The following is a 20212-nucleotide window of genomic DNA, read 5'->3' on the forward strand; positions in this document are numbered from 1 at the left end:
CATTCTCTTCAAGACTAATCAGAACCCTAGGCTTCCATGAAGCAAAATTTGAAGAGCCATCTAAACCTATCTTCAACTTTCAAACCATTCACCATTTTCACACACTAAGAATGACCAACTCCAAGAGAAACAAAGAGCTCAAATTTAATAATACTTTTGCTTCTAGATCGAATTTCTTCACTCTGATACCATGTTAAAATTAGGAACTAGAAAGAAAAATAGCAATGAATGAAATCACAAATAGCAAGGAATGAAATCACAAATACAAAAAAATTAGATCACACTAGGCTTTTATCCTAGGAAAAAAACTCCTCTTTGAGAGAAGCAACCTAGCCCACTAAAATAGATCCTTTACTCAATATCTTAAAGATATTACACCAAGTCTTGCTTATGATTGAATTCCTTTGATTAATTCAATTGATGAGATTGCTGAAGATGTAGCAACAAAAAATCTATTAGTCTCTCGACTCAGATATAAAAGAATTGATTCAAAATTTATGCAATAGCATTCCTTGGGAAAATATTAGAATTACAACACACTGTATAAATAATAGTCTTCAGCACTTATCTCTAGTGTGAACAATACAACTCTATTAAAATAATCTGAACTATACTTGCAGAACATGCACAATACTACCACACTTACATGATAAAAAATGAATTAATTCAATGACAAACTTAGTAGCCAATAGAGATATCAATAATCACTCTCAAAGAGCTAAAGGGTTGCCCAAAAACTTTTAACTGTCATCCGTTACATGAAAGCATCAAACATTAATACTTGAAAGCACATCTTTGTGGCCAAGTCTGCTAGCTAGGATAAGAATACAACAATAGAGCACAGTCAGATGCCAAGTAAGAATAGTAGTTCATATTAATAATGATGCCAATAAGATGAGGATAGTGCCATAACAAGACATGGTATGCTGTGAAAAAACAAGTAAAGATGGAAATTATGGAAGAAATATAAATGCAGATGGTGAGAGAAGAATTTCCAGATGGTGTAGAAATGTGTGATTTTAGAACACCAAAAAAATTATGCTAAAGATCATAACAAATGATGCACAAATAGAATGAGAATGCAATACTAAAGAGGAAGAAGCAAGTACAAAATGTTGAAGCATTAATAGAAGGAGAATCTTAGGGAAAAGATTTGGCTCGCTGCTACATGATTCAACATATTTGAGTATATTTATTTAGCTTCAGCATAGCTGTATTGCTCATGCAACCTATTACTGCATCTTTTGGCAATTGTTGTTTCTTTCATTAATATATACACACATGCATATATATATATATATATATATATATATATATATATATATATATATATATATATATATATATATATACATATACATACATACATACATACATACATACATACATATATGCTCTCACCTCACCCTTTCTAGATCTTGGTGATCAAAACATGTTGAACAATAACATTTGCTCAGCATATGCTCTTGCGTCACCATCACACAACCCTAGTGACCAAAAAGAGGTAAAGGCCTCACCATGACAGGATCACAATCTTCATATAGCATTTTGAGACACATGGATGGCAATATGCTCAAAATGTGAATGGCTAGAAATAGATCTCTCTTCTAAGTTGTAAATGATAGATAAATTAGATAAGAACAAGAAGAGATCAAATGTGTAGAAATTGCTCTCCTACGAGACAATTTTTGGTTGTATCATTATTTAGCTTAAAGTTTGCTTACTGCAATAGGATAAAATATTATAGAGCACATTCAGAGGAAAGTATTCCTCTAAGTTCTAGATGGAACATAAAACAATAAATGATGATGTCAATCAAGAAATTAAAAAGTTGTTCCTCTTGCTATTCAACAGTTGTCTTCACACTTGTCACTTATGCAAATATTTTCATCCACATAGGGGATAAAAATTATTAATTATGCAATTTTTTAATTCCATATAGTAGATTGAACTGGTGATTATTGTAAAAGATAAATCTAATTTATATATCAGCATCAATCTATAATTTCTCCTTTTGAGTAGAGATTTTCATGGTGGTTTTAGTTTTAAATATATCCATATTCCCATCCTGCTTGTTCAAGATTGTGAATGATTTTTGATTTATAGCTATTAACCATCATCCACATAGATCATGAAACTCTGTAATTCATGCAATTCAAAGCAAAATACCAATTTTCAACCTAATAGAAAAAGCAATTCTTGAAGACTTACCAATGAAGGATAGAGGATCATTTTTCCTTGTATCTAAAAGCCAACCTTGAAATCCACTTGCTCGTGAATATACTGATAAATTATCACCCTTTTCTATAACCTGTACCATAGCAATTGATGCAAGTTGGCGTACAAGATGATGAGCTCCAAAGAGGATTAGAGATTGCAAGGCATCTTCACACTTCCTTTGCCATAAAAGAACAGACTCCTGCAAACAAACAAATGAAATCAAATTGTTGAAAGCAAGCTTCTCCTCATATATTATCTGTCTTCACAAGGATGACTTCAAATACGATAGTGAATTGATCGATGCATTAAAATTATCTTGACTAAAATTAATCAAGTGATTCTTATAGTTACCAAAGTCAAAATATTGCCCGATCATTAAATTTTGGACATATATCAAAATTTCACAAGTTGATTATAAAGATAAGATAAATTTATTAATGTTCAACAAGAGACCAAAAAAGGGTCCAAGGGATTGAAAGCATATAACAAGGACAATAGTCAACAGCAAGAACACCAAACAATGACCAAGAAATGAGCAGAAAGGAAGAAAAGGACCCACATAGAAAGATTAGAGATCCTTTTGAGCAAGAAAAAGTCAAGTAGATTGATTTGTGGACCACCTTAGAATACCACTTGAAGTGGAGTGTCATTGCTGAATTAACCTGTTGTGAGGTCTCGCTATAGCATAAGCAAAGTGAGCTTACCTCACATGCTTGAGATGCCTTGCCAAAGTAATCAGTTTTCCCTCTAGAGAGCAAGTAGAGGCTGTCAAAGAGTTCAAACACATTGTTGCTAGGTTGATGAACTAAAGCTATTATAGTACACCCATCCCTCACCAAGCTTCTTAATGTTTGGGTAACAAAGAATGCAGATGCACTGCAATTAATAATTCCCCACAAATCAATACATGCAATTTTAAATTAGTAATAATCCCAAGTAGTCAATAGTCTACATAGTCACTAGCAGTTAGTATTCAGTGGTCTACAAAGAACAATAAAAAATCATTAAAATCCTCTTTGATGCTATTCTGGATTTAGTATCTGCCACCAATTTAGAAAGATTCTTACCTGTCTAAGCTGCTTGTTGGTTCATCCAGAAACAACAACCTTGGCCTCATTAGAATTTCTAAGGCAATGCTCACTCTTCTCTTTTCTCCACCACTGATTCCCCTAAAGTGCCAATTTCCTATGGGAGTGTTGGCACATTTCTGAAGACCCATTTCCACAAGTGTAGACTCTATTAGTGATGATTTCTTTGAACAAGGCATTTTATTAGGGAGCCTTACATGAGAAGAGTATGCTATGCTTTCTCTCACCATCAAGGTCCCAATTAGAGTATCATCTTGAGTTACATATGCCTACAAGAAAAAAGAGGAGAGGAAAATAGCACCCATGTAAGAATATAACATCAAACATCAACAATTCACCCAAAACATACTTCTTTGATTAAATCATACATCAGTTCCAAAGAAGAGCTTTTTCTTTTGGCCATTCAACTTGATAGATCTAGACTGAAATGCATTAGCTTCCAATCTACCTAATTTCCACAACACAAATCAAACATCTAGAAAGCTTCATGAATCAAAAATAAAATATGAAATTCATCTTCTACTTGATGGGAAATGGAAACTCAATTGATATTACCTGCAAGGGCATCCAAGAGAGTAGATTTTTCGGAGCCAGAGGGGCCCATGAGAGCCATCAAGGTGCAAGGCTCTGCATATCCAATTAAATCCTAAAGAATAGTTTGAATTTCACCACTGCCAACAGAAATAGTAACACTCAAATCTTGCCATGTACACCTTGCTAAAAAATCTATGCCTTTTGTATCATTTTTCTCCTTCCACAATGTCTCACTAAGTGGACTCAACCCCCCCACCATCGCTATCCCCTGAACCCTACTATTTCCTTGCTCTATTTCCACTACAACATGGTTTTCACCACCAAAATCTGCTATTTTTATAACACCTAGATATTTTCTTTCTATCAAACAAATACAAAGCTTCAAACCCACAAGCTTATAGCTGCTGCCTTTGAATTTCTCATGCTCTTCACAACCATATTAGATGATTGTAGACCCAAAATAGATATTTATGTGATGATGGAAAAAGAATCTATTAACCACTTGGAGAGGTCATGTGAAAGTGAAAGTGGCATGAAACTTTCATGGTATGGACCATAAGTTTGAATGGTTTGTGTGTTCATCCAGTTGACCCTCTTGTCCTAATTGACTACAATATAAAATGTAAAGGAGGAAATAAGAATGACGAGTGGCATAAGTAATGTAGCCACACATGATGAACTTGGTTAGAAATATAGGGAAGCCATTTGTTGGGTATTTCATTTGGGTGTGATTGATGCAAGTCTAAATAATGGTATCATTTTATATTTATAAAAACACTTACTAGGAAATATAACGAAGTGTTCTCCCCTTAGATTACTTCCCATTTAACAAACCAAGGAAAATGCAATAGATATATTTATCAACAAAGAAATAACATCAACAAGAGTAACCATGCCGTCTCTTAGCATTCTCAGTATTACCATTGGCACATAAAGAACTAGGCTACACTTCACAGTGCCAAAACCTTGAGTAGAATTCAATGTGGGAAGAAGCAAATTATGTTTCCTTGGTAGGTGTTAGCTAGCAATCATTTCATATAACATTTTATGAAAGAATTCCTAAAGCTAACCACATTTTGAAATGAGATAACAACTAATATATATCATTTCAAATTCAATTTATTCCTATTTGTGCATAACATTAGCAGGTTAGTGTTATGCCAAGAGAATGGAATTTATGTATCCTCTTGAATCTAACAAAGACAAAGGGCCATTCTTGTCACTCTTTGGAGGTAGACCATAAACTCTGAAGAGACACTAAGCCAAAATTATTGGCCACACAAAGGTCAAAAAATATGGCAAATGTATAGGACAAATAGAGTCAACTTTTATGAAAATGATAAATATCTCCCAACAAAAATTGAGAAAGGTTCAAAGCACATGCCTCCTCATACAGTTTTAATAGCATTTTTGGATGAGATGTTATCACATCAGACAAACACTTACCTGTTACCCTCCAAACCTTTTAGCTAATATCCTCATCGTCGATATATCCATTTGCACTCTCTCTACATCAATAGAATAGTATTCACATGTTAGTAATAAAATTCATAATTACATGAAAATAAAAGACACCATTATGCAAAAAATTTTTTTCTCAAGAAAATATTTCTCTTAAGCAATTTTAACATACTCATCCTCCTCCTCTCCTAAGAAACCATTTGACATAAGGAAAAATGGAGTAAAGCCAAAAAAGATCTCCACAAAAATTCATATAGACAATATTTCATACAAAATATTCAATCTATATTAAAGCTCAATTAGTGTATTCCCAATGAATCACCTACCTGAAGTGCACGCATATATAAACTAACTTTCTCACACAACTGTGCTATACAAGGACAGTCACAGTGACTAAAAATTCCATTTGCCAAGATATCATCAGCAACATTAGGGAAAGTGACCAAATTAATCTCAAGAACCTGCAAGGAAAATAAAATTAGAAAAGACAAAACCATAGTAATTTCTACAATCAACAATGTATAAATAGTTACATTTTCACTCTTTCCAGACTTTGCACATTAGTGTACTTTTAAACTAGGTTTAAAATCTAGTTGATTCATGATCATATTAACAACTTGCCTTAGTTTGAAGATGCACATGTTTTGGAAAATTAGGCTTCAAAACATCCAACAAAAATGATGTTGCTTCACAGATCATATTACAGTGCATGTAGATTTAAATTGGAAACAAAAGTATAGTAAGTTACAAAGAAGTTTCCTTATGGTCTCCACAGTCTACCAAACCTTTTAAACATTTTCGAGCATTTGCACAGAAATGATGTAAACAAGAACAAATCACAACTATTTTCTCATATTGTCTGGCTTCTTCAGCATGGATTTTTGCATCAAACTCTTTGCTTGGGGTGTACTTAGGCAAGCCTTATGGATCACAAGGAAGTGGCTTTTAGTGAAGAACTAAAACTCCAAATCAGACAAAAAAAAGATATTGTGAGATTTCCATCCATATTAACTCATTAAAAACATAATAAGAATTATAAAGATGAATAAAAGCATGCATCCAAACATATTTAAAAGATGTAGGTATTTAAAATTTAACTAAGATATTAACAATTATTATTATTGAGATGGTTAATCATATTACCCATAATTGATTGCATGGTTAAACTAAGGTTATAAAAAACTCTAATCCTATTGAGGCATTAGGTTCTCTTATTTAAGTCCCCAATAAAGACTATTGAGTATGGTTTAGTTAGCTCATATCTGCACCGACCAAATGTGAGGTTTGATTGCGGTAAATCATGACCCAATGAACAATGCAAGAAATGGTTGATATGGTCAATGGGCCACTGATTTCAAATCTAAGTAATTTGCAGAATGTAACACATCACCCTCTATAGTATAGAAAATTAACAATGGTGGCAATTTCAAGTAAAGGCCTATTGGCAATGCAAAGCTCATAACACTCAAAATTATATTCCATAACACTCAAAATTATATTCTAGCATGATAGTGTTCTTTTCCCATCCTTCTTACTACCATTCCCAATCGAATTATGGCTTGTTCACACTCTATGGTGGAATAATATTGTCATTGTATCACAACAATGCCAACCTTGTATTTATTGGTGAATGGGGATTATGTATGTAATCTTTAAAGTCTATGGATGGCTCTTGATAGAAATAGTGAAGGTATATTTCTCTTGACTATACAGAATGACAAGTTATAAATAGTATAATTTTTGACATACTTTGTATACATAGGCATGTATTGCTTATGTTGATAATACAATAGCATAGCATCAGGAAAGGACCTCTCACAAAAGATTATTAACTTCTCTTCACTTTATTCCTTGGAATCTCTTTACCAAGATTGTCATAGATTTCCCAAGACCATACTATTTATCTTATTTATTCATGTAATATAAAATTGATTTTTTTAAGTAGATGTTTGGAAACAACATATCGTATCAATATCTTCAAATGTAGTCATGCACAAATTGTTCACGACATTTACAACAGAAGAGAAAATATGTATTGAAATATATTATATACAATACAAATTAGAAAGCAAGATACAAACAGACTGCCCAGTACCAAATTCTAAGAAACCCTAATAGACGAACCTCATAATATCAAATAAACACAAGGAATGCTTGTAAAGCACCCCAACGCATCTTGATTCATCACATCACAGCTAAAAAACCCTCATCTTACATTCTCAATTGCAAAACCCTAAAGGGAAAAAATAAACCAAAAAAAGCCATAAATTTTCTTGCAAAAGATCAAGCTACATAAAGCATTCCTATACGAGGGAGTGTGCATAGGAATTATCCTCCTTGGTGATATAATGAAGTTGAAGATCTTCAAAGAAAGAACCAATTTTGCAAACCTTTTGTTGGTACCTTTGCATGTTAGGTTTTTGACAATCACATCGCCCATTAAACTATGTGAAAGTAAATGGCAACACAAATTTAATCAATCCAAGAATGAAAAGAGAAAGAATTAAAGCTAGAAATGAAAAAATAGAAAGGAATTAAATGCCTAATTTCTTATGAGCTCCAAATGACTGCAAGCCACGATGTGGGTGAAGTCAAAATTGGAATATTCACCGGCTGAACCTTGGACTACGCATGAACTAGAACGTTTTTCATTTTGACATGATGAAGCCTATGTTGGTCAAAATTTCAACCAAAACTTAGGGAAAAATACGTGTTGGTTGAAATTTTGACAACCACAGGCATGGATTTTAAAAAAATGACATTTTTCCTTACATGTTCCGACCAATTTGACCCCATTTTAATAAATGATCAAAAAATTTGGTCTAAAAATGGGGTCAAATGTGCTAGTGATATATCTCTAAGCTAAACAAACAATGGCTGAGAGTGGTACATTGTGTAGATCCCAACTAGCATATGAATACAACTCCCTCCCTCAACCATATTAGGCATGTCAAACATAAATCTAAAATAAACACACACACCATACACATGCAAGTATAATAGTAAATCCTAAATATAAATAACATAATATTATAACATGTATATCACATCATCGTGATGACATAATAAAAATATTTCTAAGACACACTACATGACATCATAATAAAATCAATTTCATTAACTAACTAAGAGCAATTAAAACATCATCACTACAAGTAGAAAATTGTTACAACTTAACATAATCAATCACTCAACATATCAAAGTATTGCATTTCAAATATCAAATAAGGGCTGACACATCTATAGAAGAGTCTTATAGAACTTTAACAATTAAGTCTACAATGATAGCAAGTGAGGGGTATTACACAAAGTTATGTCACTTTTTAGGCTGACTTATCAAAACGATCGAATATGAGTATTTGTAATTAAAAATCAATTTTGGTCAAACATATGATCTAGCTAGATTCATTCTAGATAAGTTATATAAGTGCTCTATCTTTTCCAATTCAAAATATCTATTAAATGGATGCCTTATACCAATTTGCGTCTAATTACTAAAGAAATAAAATTATTTAAAAAAATGATGTTTCAATAGCTCTTACTCTTTTTAATGGTAATATTTTAATAATATAAAAACACTATTTTGTAGAGCTCAGAGTCAAGAATATTCTTATATAGAATTTATAGTATTTTAATTAGACATGTAGTATACTATAATTGAGAAATAGTACAAGTACATACTTTAACAAGCAAGAAGATATCAATTCTATGAAAGAAATAGAGTAAATAATATCGTTTTTATTTTGAAAAACACATGGTGCACTAGTGGAGAGAGTCCTCTTCCAAATAGTATACTTTTTATTTTAGTTGCAATAGATTTGTTATGAGACGTGGTGAGAGATGATAAGTGTAGATTTTAGGAGAGTTGGAATTTGAATTGTTATAAGAGAGAAAATATAGGTTAAAAACCAATTTTTATTTTTTATTGCTCGGGCTATGTATGTTATCTATAACATATTTTGAGACCAAAGGGAAAATGGTTTATTTACATATAGTTTTTTGATGGAAACTAGACCCCTAATTTTCAACATTTTTTAGCAACTAAAAAATCATCTTTAAAAATTAGAAAAATGCATCAATTCTTAATCCAAATAATCATTAGAAATAATAATAATGAACTTTGTGCATTTCTTCACATTTCATATGTTTACTTCATTTTCAAATTCTAAACTTTAATGCCACTTTTATGTCATTGAAGTTGATTTTTTAAAAACTTTTGTTGGATTTTTTGTGCATTTTAAGGTTGGTATGTTCATGGATTTATTTTGCGCTAAAATTTTAGAACTTGTGGGGTGATAATTTGATGTTACCATTGGACTAAAGGTTGGTTTTAGTCAAAATTTCCTTTTATTTTTCTCAAATTAGACATCAAACACTAAGTCTGCAAGTTTTTGAAGGTGCATGTTGTTGATCTTAGATTGGTTTTGACAATTGAGTGTCAACACACTTAAGATATTTACTAATTTCATGCCGAGCTAGTAACACATGCTGAATATAGCATGTATAGATGTTGAGTATAGCATGTATAGATGTTGAGTTGCAATGAGTGTTGAGTGAACAATTAATGCCGAGCAAGTTCAAGTGCTAAGCAAGACAAAATTACACTAAGTGCCGAGCATCAATATTATCAAATACCGAGTAACACAGAATGGACCTAGTTGTTTGTGATGGCAAAAACAACTATGTAAACCATTTTTATGCCAACTTATGGATAGATCTCGAAGCTTTGAAGATAAGATCAAATCTATTTGGTTTTCTTATGTAATCAACATGCAACCAATCAAAAATTTGGAAGGAATTAAGAGGGAAAATGAATGAATCTCAATCGTAGATTCATACCTAACCCTCAGCCACCAAAGTATTTTTAAGGAAGAAAACGCCCCATAGTTCAATATATGTGTGTGTATGCAAGGAAGTGATGTGAGTGAAGAATTGAAGGAAGTGAAAGGGGTGAATTGATCATAAAACGTACAAGGTGACTTAGAAGTGTGAAAGAATTGCATAATTAGCTTGCAAAATAGAGGAGAAGCTATACAAAATTGTTATAATAGATCAAGAGGATCAAGATGGATAGAACTATGATCTAAAATCAGCAAGGCAAAGTTGTAAGTTATCAGATCAAACATTCTACTATTACTTTCTAACAACTATATCAACAGAGTGAAATCCTTTGGACTAAGGTTGATTTAACAGTCATTGTAAAATCCTTTAATTGGGTGACATTCCAAGTGAGTGTTCTAAAGTCCTTTAGCCTGACACACTTCTAATAGGGTGTTTCAAAATCCTTTAATAGTGTTTGATCTAACAATCCTTTGTAAACCTTTAATAGGCCAGGCTTTTCATAGGGTAGATCATGAAAATGGTCAAACTATGTAACCTTAATAGGTGACACTTTATTGCTGTGGTAGTGAAGAATTGTGGGTGTCATCCCCACCTCAATTTTACCTTCTCATTTGGAGGGTTTCTGGTTAATCATATCCAGTGTCAAAGTGTTTGTGTGGATGCATTTACTTTACATATGTTAATGCATGCATTATTTTAAGTTAAAAGTTTTATTGGTTAAAGATTAATACTTTTGATCTACCCCCCCTGAGAAGTAAATATTTCCATTTGTATTTCCAACAATTGGTATCAGAGATGAGTTCTCATCAGGAGAAGCCTTAAAAATTGGATAAAAGATCTTGAAATAGAAGTTTACAAGTTGGGAAAGACTATTGAAAACCATGAGATTGAGATACATCTCATACTACAACAACTGAATGAAGCTAGAGATGCTTTGAGGAGTTCATTGAAGAGAAGAAAAGAGATTGCTATAGTAGAAAATGACACACAATTCAAAGAGATTGACACCACAAATTTATTTGTAGATGGTAACTCCTATGAGTTTGATGCAGCAATTGCAGATCTCATGGAAAAGAATAGAACACAAGCTGAAGAAATCATAAATCTCAAGTTTGAACAAGAATCACAAGCTAAACTTCTATGCGAGGTGACTGAACAAAAGAAGAAAGCTATAGAAGATAAGGCCATGATTGAACAAGACAAAAGAATTTTGGCAAATAGATTGGAGGAAAAGTTAGTAGAGCTATCTAGGATCTCAAATATGCAATTGAACACCCTAGGCCAAATGATGAATACTCATCATGAGTTGAATGTCAAGGACATTGAGATAACTACATTGAAGTTGTAGAATGAACAACTATAGAATGACCTAAAAAGAGAAAAGGAGTTTGCTGAATTTTTCAATAAGCCAAATGAAGCCATCATGTACTTTGAGCAACTACTAAAATCCTCTAGATCCAGTAAAAATACATCAAGATTGGGCTACATAAGCACTGAATAATGAGAATCTTCCAAAGCTACTAAGGAAATAAACACTAAAGGTAAGAACTCTAAACTTACTTGTCATCATTATGGTAAGAAAGGACATACAACCAATGTTTGAAGGAGCAAGAATGCTGGTCAGAATGCTAAGCCAAAGAACATGACTTATTGTCACAAGTGCCACAAACAAGGTCATCAGACACATGAATGCAAAACTAGAACCATGCATGCACCAAAATTTGAAGGACACTACTACAATTGTTAGAAGTTTGGACATGGAGCCTTTGAATGCAGATCTAAGTCCACATGGTCATCAACCAAGCCAATAAAGGTAAAAAGTTATAAAAAATCCTCTAACTGGGATTACAATACAAGACGTATCTTTCATTATTGTCAAGAGTATGGATACATCCTTGAGAATTTCATAAGAACACACTTCAGTGGTAACTACAACAGATGGTTGAGCAAAACTACATGCTTTAGCTGTTTGAAGACTGGTCATATCAGTAAGCATTGCTCAACAAGGAAAAAGGAACCTAACTCAAAATTCAACAAAGGAAAAAGAAAGGTAGATGTTGAACAAACTAGAGGAGAGATGAAAAAAACATGGAAGAAGAAATATGGATGCAACACATCAAATGAAGGGATCACTTCACCTGATAGGTCAAGTGGTCACACCTCATAAAATTAAGCTAAAAGGAGGTATGTGGGATTGGTCTTTAAAATGATTTATTATAAATCAGTTCCAAAAGAAGTTAGTACTAAAAAGATATATTAGCATGAAAAAAGATGCAAAATAATAATGAAAATCCAAGGTCAAATCTTCAAGTTTTCACATTACTACTGAGTGTGAAAAGTTCTCTTTGATTGCCAAGTAAAATACTAGTATGTGCCGAGCTATCAGCCAAATTTAGTTGAAGTCAAGTTAGTAGTAGGTGCCACATGAGGGAAATTTCTATTGGTTTTGAGTAAAGGTAATTCGAGTAGTTGCTGAGTAATGGTAAAATTAATGGATGCCGAGTAAAATAGAAATTGTATTGAAGCTGAGTTTACAACTGTACATATACCATGCAATAAATTCTTATATTTTGAAAGGGTATAAGGGTGAATTTCACATATTTTTTGTCATTAAAAATACAGAGAAAGAGAGAGAAAAGTGAAGAAGTGATTCACAATTGAGATCGAAGCATTTGCATGGATCATAGTGAAGATCAAGCATTAGTTCATCGGTTTCAAAGATATTCTTCATCTACCGAGCTATGCAGTTTCATATTTGTTAAAACCATATCTTACATAATGGTCTCAATTTCAAAGAATGTAAAGGAGAAAGAAATGTTCAACATTCAATTAGTCAGCAACAAGGTTAAACAACTAGATTTCAAGGTTATACCAGAAGTTGCTTATAAAAATGACCCAACATGTATGTTATCTGTCATTTTGCCTAAGGGTGTAATGGTGCAATATGTAAGAAAGTGTTATAATTGCAAGGTGGGAGGTATTGGAGACATGGAAATTAGAAAAGCATACAAAAAATTATGTAAAAATAAGGTGTTGAAGGAGGAATTTAAAATTGTAGAGAGGAAGGGCTTAACCCGTGCCCTAGATTTCCCAACAGTTTTCAAAACTAAATGGATCAAAATTGTTTTAAGAAGAATACATGAAAAATGTCTATGGTTAGAAGGAGGAACCATCAAAATTTCAAAGAGAATTGTACATAGGGTTACTAGCTACCCAACCCTAGATTGGCCCAAGACATTGAGGAGCGACTCCAAAGAAGTAATTGAGCAAAATACAGGGGCTAAGTGGAACAAGCATGGAATGACTATTGACACTATCACATATACACTTCTTGACTTTTCCATTAGAGTAATTCCACATAAATTCTATCATTCAATAAGACTAAACAATGTTCCCTGTATAGTAGTTGATGTACGCTACAAGATTGTCAAGAAAGATTGTACCTATGATCTTATAGAACTATAGTTATATAAGATAATGGAGAACCTAGGAGCAATAAGGAAGTCAAAGAGTGCTCCATGTAAGTTTGGTTCAATACTGTTATGTATATTCTTCTATGTACAAAATGAGTTCCCATCTTTTGGCAAGATAGGATGGAAGACTAATAGGTCAGTTGCTGTGCAAATCAATGAGTGTATTGAGAAAATGGGATAGAATTTTGAGTTAGTAATGACTAGCTATTTTGAAGACTTCAAGAAGTCCATGAAATAGAGGTTGGGAATACCTATTTCCCTTGTGAAGCAACATTAAAATGATATTTTTTTCCTTGTAGACATTGAGTACACTTTCATTCAAGTTGTTGTACCTAGAGTTAGATGGCTAAGGCCTCTAGGATATGGAATTAATATTGATGAAGCCTCATCTACTATCACTGTAGTACTTGCTGAAGAAGTTGATAAGAATACCAAATTTTTTTGGTAATTATGATGTTGTAAAGTCAAAGGTTGAGATGGAACTGAAGATAGCCTCAACTTTGAAAAAGAAAGATAAAATGGTGAGAAAACTAAAAGCCAAGTTTGGAGAAGGTGCAAGAGATAACGATGAAGAAGATGAAGAGTAAGAAGATGTACAAGGTTGAGAACCTCTTGCTTTGACTCAAGGCATGAGTGAAGATAGGGAAGAAGAAGGTGCCAAGGGAGAAGAAGTTGAGGAAGAACTAGCAAAGTCACAACCAAAGAAAAGAAAAGCCAAGACATAGCCTATTGCACAACCAAAGGCAAAGAAGACTATAAAACCAAGTGCAACAAATCCTACAACTCTAGCAACAAGAGCCACTACAAGGGAAACTACTCAAAAAGACAAGGAGCAAGAAAAAGAGAAAACTAAGGCTATTGAACATACTGGTCCTGTGTAGAAGAAATCAAGAAGAAAATAAATAGCACAACTAGAGATAGATGATGAGAAGATAGAGTTTGAGGACACAAGTCAGTTTAGAATGGTAAATCATGCTCCCAAGTTTGATCTTGAAAACATTTGTGATAATGTTAGGGATATTGTAGATTTTATAGGATTGAAAAACAATGAATTTGGAAAACTTGGTAGAGAAGACCAAAACATGATAGAAGAGTCAGTATATGCCATGATGGTAAAATTCAAGAACACTCGTCTTGAATTTGATAAAACAATGCCAAAGGAATTGTACACCATTATTGAGAGTAAGTGGCATTATTACCTGAACATGGAAAAATAAATAAGAGAATCAACATTAGCACAGGTGATGCTAGAGTTGTCAAAGGGACAAATAACTAAGTCCAATAAGAAATATGGTAGTAGATTTGCACCAAAGTACATGGCATTCAATATTTTGCAGAACATAATTGAGGATGTTGTGAAGAAATCCACACAAATGTGGAAATTGATATATGGCTTGACCACAATCAAAGCAGGAGAAACATATCCCTTTGAGGGAAGAAACAATGAGGAAGAAGGTGAGGACAAGTAAGAAGAAATAGAAAAAGAAAAAGGAGAAAACACTGCGGAGGAGAAACAACAAAAAAAAAAAGAGATGGAAACAACTGATGAACAACAAACATAATAGAGTGTGGAAGACTCACAATTGCTAGCCATGAGCCCTCCACATAACAAAAACACACTTGCAGAGACCATAATGGTGAAATATGTTCTTGATAGCTTACTTCATAATATTAATCATTAATTGTAGAGGATTTGAAAAAGATACTTGACCAATCCACATTACAAGCAATATTAAGTAAAAATCTTGTATTGGTCAATGCAGATGAATTTCAAAAAGTAGTAGTTGATATAACAAAGGAAAAGGTGAAAACACAAGAACCACCTTCTACCATCCCTACAACTACCAATGCTCAACTAATAATACAACCAGACGATGAATCTACAAAGGTTGACACTACTGCAAAATTTGGTGTAGTTGATACAAGTTAGAATATAGAAGTAAAGGAGCCTACAAAAGAACAAGTAGGACAAACAAATGTTTCTATACCTAATGCACAAACACAAGGTGCACCACAATTAATTGTAATTGATCAAGGCAGATTTGATGAAGAAAAAGATATACCCAAGGAGAAGGAGCAAGAAGCCATACAGACATTGGTAAACTTACCAACATTTGTTAGTCCTACTAAAGTCCTTCAGAGGTTGATCACTGATACAATACCATTGCAAATTTTAGCACCAAGCTTCATCTCAACAAAGGTTGCTAAGGTATTTCACTATGGTGATGCACTTTTAGATGAGGAGATGTGATACCCAAATATGACTATGTAACCATGACATTAGAACAGATCAATATAATGCAAGAAGCATTGGAGAGAAAGAAGAATAAGGAATACTCAACAAACAGTACAAACAAAGGCAAGAACTTTAGGAGATCAAAGACATCTTTTTAAATTATTTTCGCTTGCAAACACCTAATGAATCTAAACCTATATTAGAACAACTATCATAAATTGTTGAACAAGTGACTAATGAAGACCAGGATACTAATGTTTAACTTATGGAGTGGTTTGAATTTTTTTTTCAAGGGAGAGTCAATGAGAAAATATCTTGTGAGATAGCACCATCACAAGTTGAATTGGCTAACAAAACTGAGAAAGTGAAGAAAGTACTTGAGAATACGTTCTCATTGTACAAAAAACTGTGTGATCCCACACTCTTCACACAAGAAACAAGCCATCAAATTTTGAACCTATAAAAAAAATTGAAGATCTTAGGTACGCAACTACCCCAAAATCCTACTCAAAGTGAGAAGCATTTGAATTTAGTGCTTCATACACAAAATCAACTAGCTATGTTAACAATAGAAGAGGCTAACATAAGAGCCAAGTTGATTAATATACAAGCCTCCCAAACCCCATATGGAAATACTCCAAAAGGAATTAGCATATGTAGAAATGGTATTAAAGAAAGATCCCAATCTTTCAACATTGGACAGACTAGTTCACCTTGCAATAGAGACAACCATCCAGATAAAATCCTTAGATGTTGCATTAGACAATTGGGATGCTGCTTTGAAGATTATAATGGAACTCCACAAGAACTTTTTGGACAAATACACAATTAGTGTATAGACGCTTTGACATAAGTGTCAAAAAGGGGGAGAGATATTAACAAATAAAGGGGGAGATAAGTATACAAGGGGAGAGATTTAGAGTATCAATATACAAAGGAAGATAACCTAAAAGGAGGAGAGAAAACAAAGGGGGAGAAAATAGCAAAAGAACAAGCACAATATATCGAACAGAAACATAGTGTCAGTACTTTTGAAGACCAAGAGTATCGACATGAAGAAAATAAGAGAAGAAATTTTGGACACAAAATAGGCACATTAACTCAAGGGGAGTTATAAAATTTTGAGCAAAATTTTGAGGTATATGAGTCAATTATAGAGTTTTGAAAATTTTGAAGTTTTACATATATGCCAAACTATGTATATATTATACTTGAGGAAATTAGATTTTTTAATGTATAGTTAAGTATTTTTGACACTCATGTCAAAGGGGGAGATTGTTGATCTCAGATTGGTTTTGATAATTGAGTGTCAACACACTTAAGATATTTACTAAGTTCATGCCGAGCTAGTAACACATGCCAAATATAACATGTATTGATGTTGAGTTGCAATGAGTGCCGAGCCACTCATGTGCCAAGTGAACAGTTAATGCCAAGAAAGTTCTAGTGCCAAGAAAGATAGAATTATAGTAAGTGCCGAGCATCAATATTATCAAATGTTGAGTTACACAGAATGGACCTAGTTGTTGTGATGGAACAAACAACTATGTAAACCATTTTTATGCTGACTTATGGATAAATCTCGAAGCTTTGAAGATAAGATCAAATCTATTTGGTTTTCCTATGCAATCAACATGCAAAAAATCATAAAATTGGAAGGAATTAAGTGGGAAAATGAATGAATCTCAATCATAGATTCATACCTAACCCTAAGCCACCAAAGTCTTTTTAAGGAAGACAAAGCCCCATAATTCAATATATGTGTGTGTGTGTGTGTATGCGAGGAAGTGATGCAAGAAAAGAATTGAAGGAAGTGTAAGGGGTGAATTGATAAAAAAGCATTCAAGATGACTTAGAAGTGTGAAAGAATTATTGAATCAACTTACACAATAGAGGAGAAGCTATACAACATTGTTATAACAAATCAAGAGGATCAAGATGGACATAACTATAATATGAAATCAGCAAGTCAAAGTTGCAAGTTATTAGATCAAACATTATACTGTTACTTTCTAACAACTGTATCAACAGAGTGAAATCCTTTGGACTAAGGTTGATTTAATAATCACTACAAAAACCTTTGATAGGGTGACATTCCAAGTGAGTGTTCTAAAGTCCTTTAGCCAGACACATTTCTAATAGGGTGTTTCAAAATTCTTTAACAGGGTAGGATCTAACAATCCTTTGTAAGCCTTTAATAGGGTAGGCCTTTCACAGGGCAAATCATCAAAAGGGTCAAACTATGTAACCTTAACAGATGACACTTTATTTTTGTAGTAGTGAAGAATTGTGGGTGTCATCCCCACCCCTGTTTTACCTTCTCATTTTGAGGGTTTTTGGGTAATCATATCTGGTGTCAAAGTGTTTGTGTGGATGCATTTACTTTACATATGTTAATGCATGCATTGTTTTAAGTTAAAATTTTTATTGGTTAAAGATTAATACTTCTAATTCACACCCCCCCCCCCCCCCCCCCCCCCCCCCCCCCTCCCCCGCCTCTTAGAATTATATATTTCCATTTGTATTTCCAACACATGCATTTGATAGATCCAATAAGTAGCAAATATTTTTTTACACTTTGGGCCAAAATTGACCCTATTATCATGACCAAAAGGATCAAATCAACTAAGATCACTTGCCAATTCATCTCAATCAAACATTGTCACTTGGAGCCTTTAGAAAAATCCCTCCACACCAACCCCTTATGGCCATCCAAGTGTCTAATTGCACAAAGATGATATTATATATATATTTCAATTTTACATTTTTGCCAAATTTATTTTTTCATATTATTATTATTATTAATTTTGTTAATTTTGGGGTGTTACCTCATATCCCTCTCGGAAACACTGCTTCACCCTCAGTGCACTCCATATCACCCTACAAAGAATACACCTCAACTTTACACTACCCTATAGAGAACAAATCTACTTTAGATCACAAGAACTTTAGTACATAGTTGTCTACATGCACTTTGACTACACCACACCTTGGTGCACTTTAGTTTGAGAATACAAAGATCGATTAGCACATCACTCTGAATTAGGCTCTCTAGTTCTTCTCTCATATGATCTTCTCCCATATGAACTCAATTCTAATTAATGGTTCATAATGCACAACATTTGGTGAAGGTTTTGAAAATGGGGTTGCAAGCATAGTGGGTTTAGTCATGGATGAAAATTCATAGATAAGTATTCTCAAGATGGAGTAGTACTGGGATGGGTGATCTCTTGGGAAGTCCCAATGCTTCGCCTCTATGAGAATCACCTAGATCTAATGCATGTTAAGTGTTCCATTAATTCTCATTAGATATGGATTCTATGAACCACTAATCATCAAACATGGGTCAATGAGATTGACTAAAAAAACCACACAATTGAATCCTAGTAGCAATTTCATAAGGACATTTGATTGTCAAATATAAGACACTTTTTTTTGGTAGTTAATGGGCCGAAGCCTAGATGAACTATTCTTATTTTTTGACATTAATTATTATTACATGTTAAAATTGAGTAGACTTGAACCCAAGACTTCCCACATAAAAAGCTCTCAATTTACCACTGTGTTGTAGGCTTTTACCTAAATATAAGAAAATAATTTGTTGGCATTAGTAGGGTTTGAAAAATTTATACCCTTCACCAAATACTTTTTTGATTTTTCTCTCAAACTTTGAGTGCTCTTTACTCAACCATTTTGAGGTATTTTCTACATAAATGCATTTTTATTTGAGGTACAATTTTGTGAAGAGTTCATCTATGTATATGTTTTTGAATTATGATGTGAAAATTTCTAAAAGAACGTCCTTTCATAGGTGTATTGTGTAATCCTCATTTTTGCAACTTTTAGGGTCCTATTTAGGCTCATACATGTACTCCTTTTGATGTGTCATTATCATTGAAAATAATTTTTTTGGGTCTGTTTCTTATTTTCACTATTAGTTTGTAGCTAATGTGAGCAAAAATATCATTTTAAGATTTTTGTCTTTTTTGGCCTATTTAGGAAATTATAATTCTTAGATCTTAGTTTGATATTTTACATCAATGATATGAGTCTAATATAGCCTACTTGAGGGTGTTGTAACATACAAATTAGAATCCCACTTTACTATTACAAGTGGCCATTCTAGACACACTCAATATAAAGTACCAAACCAATATTTTTGGAGAGGGGGTTCTTGATTGAGTGAATTAGGGGGAATCTTGTGTGTTCAAATCCCTCTATCTCTTGGTGCTCTTCTCATTTTTTTCTTTTAACTTCAAATAATTACATTACATGGAAAGTAAGTGTATGGAGTAAATTAATGGAAAAAGTATTAAATCATAATGCTAATGGAACTAATTTTAGAACCCTTAGATCCC

The sequence above is a fragment of the Cupressus sempervirens genome, chromosome 10, assembly GCF_028749045.1.
Source record: "Cupressus sempervirens isolate cs-2001-9-10 chromosome 10, ASM2874904v1, whole genome shotgun sequence".
In the NCBI taxonomy this organism is placed as follows: Eukaryota; Viridiplantae; Streptophyta; class Pinopsida; order Cupressales; family Cupressaceae; genus Cupressus; species Cupressus sempervirens.